Below are 2,524 nucleotides of genomic sequence, written 5' to 3'. Positions count from 1 at the left end.
GAAACTTTTCAAGCCAACCTTCTCAGTAGCAAGGTATATTTCACTATCAATCTCCATACCAAATGTATTCCTTCCCCAGGTTTTCTAAGCTAGACCTAGTCTCAGAAAAGAATTGTCATACAGTACTTGTATTTCTTTCTAGAATGGAAGGGGATACGTATATTTTCTTGACTTCCCTTCCTCTCAAAAATGTAGATAAACTTTGGCACAGACTTTAAGAAAAAAAGATCTTTAGGAAGAGTCTGAACTGGGGAAATTTTAGCCCTGAAAGTGAGACCATTAACAGTTCTAAGTTATGAAAATAAGATTTAGAATAGATTTAAATAGAGGGCCACTACTACAACAGTCTGTATTTCTCAATAGCAATGCCTGCAAGCCTTGGCTTTATCAACTCCAATAAGCTATCCAGGATCGGATCTGGTAGCCTGGAAGAAAAAAAACCCCAATTCCCAAAGAAAGCCAATGTACTGACGATTCTGTAAGAATGATGGGTGCACTTTTCCTACTGAGCCAGCTACTCCAACAAGGCGTTAGAATGCCCGTTCACTGAGACATACTTGTGAACTTCTCAGAAGTGAAAATATACGTGCTGGCTCAGCCACAAGCTAAGAGCTTGATACAGGAATTACTGGGTGCATCTACACAAGACACTTTACTGTGCAATAGAGAAAATTATTGTATAGTAAGCATCAATGTGCACACTTGCAGACCCTTATTGCTCAGCAATCTGCTCTACTCTGCAGTTAATTTACTACCTGCAAATGCAAGTACTGTAAAGAAAATAGGGGAGCCGGGGGCTGGGAGCTCCCTGCTGCTGGGGCAGAAGACATTATCCACTACCAGGGCCTGACCTGACAGCAGGCAACTCTGGGGGGGCAGGGAGAAATCTCCCAGCCCCCACCAAAAGGCAGCTGTCTCCTGGACCCATGTTCCCTGCCAGCCCCTGGCCTAGCACCCAGAAGAGCCTAGAGTCCCTCTGGCTGCTGCAGGGGGCCAGTGTAGGGCCAGAGGGGGTAGAAGCAGACTGCTACCAGGAGCAGCAAATCTGCTCCCAAATGGGCTCACATGTAGATGCCTGCGTAGGGTAGGTTTACATCGAGCAGCATTTGCACATGTAGATGTGCCCACTGAGTGAGATTTTCAGATCTGTCCTATACAAGAGATCAAACTAGATGATCCTTCTTAAATCTCTGAAAAAAATGAGGAGAAACCCAGAATTTTCTATTTTCATTACCCTTTATTAATGTAGTGGATTAACAGCAATAAATCCTTGTCAAGCATTCCTAATGAATAAATAAAATAACATTAACTTACTGTCTGTTTACTACCAGGCAAACTAACATCCCAGATTAAAGAAAAATATGATAGTGTGTTCACAGTAGTATTTTATCTTTTACATAAACCCTTCTTAAGGAAATGTGTTCTACTTGTGCTACCTGGGGATTAGCCTCTTTGCATGAACAAGCAATAAAATCCAGGGCCAATCCTGTCTCATCATGACGTACAATTCTTTCAACTTTGTTTAGCTTCTGTGCTAAGCATATGTGACCTAACAGCCATAGGTTAAGTTTATAGCAACCAGGCTGTAAATACTGTCTCATTCACACCTGATCTGAGAAGATAGTTCTTGGCTCTTTGCCCTAAAGTGAAGGGGACAAGTGCTGCTCTCAGCTGCAAATCAGGAAAAACTCCAGTGACTGCAGTGGAATTACTTTGGATTTGCACCACTGTCACAAGGAAGGACTTGGGTGAGGAACTTAGAAACACTAAGTACACAGGGTGTTATAAGCACCTGCTGTTAAGAAGAGTATTCCATTACTAAAAGCAGATTTTATAGAGCTTTGCTTGGTAGGCCCTGGACATATTTCTGTAAGAATATTCTTGTAGGCCCTGGACATATTTCCATAGCATATTTTTAAAGGGAGGGAAAGAAGATCAGGGAGCTCATCACTGGATGCAATGGTGTTGGGTTACAGTGCTTATCCTAGAGGGATTGTGTGGTGCTTTTGCAGGTGTTATGGGCAACTGGATAAGCATTCTTCCCATAATGGTGAATGCTTGCTGGAATGCTCTGGCTCCTAACATATATCAAGAGCCCATGGCAAACTAAAGAGAGAGACTATTTGGATGAGTTGTGCTTCATGAAACTTTGCTGTCCCTATCAGTCCTCCAATATTTTAAAGAGACAGTATTCTACAGCCAGGGAAGGGATTAAACTATTAAATTTTTTAATGAACTGGCCCAGATCCTATATATATTTCCTTATGTGTGCTAGTGTCCCTTTTGGATGTAATCAGAACTGTTCCACTGTAGATCATAGGTCCCATACGCCTAACAGCAAATGGGGAATTCTCTATGGACCAAAATGGGGCTGTCCTTACCAGTTCCACAGAGTTTTAAGAGACAAATACATAGCTAAAGAGCCTGAGATGTCAGCAGTGTTCACGGAGAAATTCAAGGCTTAATCCAGATAAAAGTCCTTTATCAATAAAAAGTCCTTTTTCAGATATGTGGGGAGCCAGAG

The 2,524-nt window shown here is 42.0% G+C and overlaps 1 protein-coding gene across 1 annotated transcript in view; it reads right to left on the bottom strand.

The window, feature by feature from the left end:
* The window catches only part of WDFY4 (WDFY family member 4), a 376,632-nt gene that overhangs the window by 84,179 nt on the left and 289,929 nt on the right, over positions 1-2,524 (bottom strand). The window lies entirely within an intron of this gene.

This window comes from Gavialis gangeticus, unplaced genomic scaffold (genome assembly GCF_001723915.1).
Source record: "Gavialis gangeticus isolate Ggan-Ray unplaced genomic scaffold, GavGan_comp1, whole genome shotgun sequence".
In the NCBI taxonomy this organism is placed as follows: domain Eukaryota; kingdom Metazoa; phylum Chordata; order Crocodylia; family Gavialidae; genus Gavialis; species Gavialis gangeticus.
Note: the sequence above shows the minus strand (reverse complement) of the source record. Positions and strands in the feature narration are given on the sequence as shown.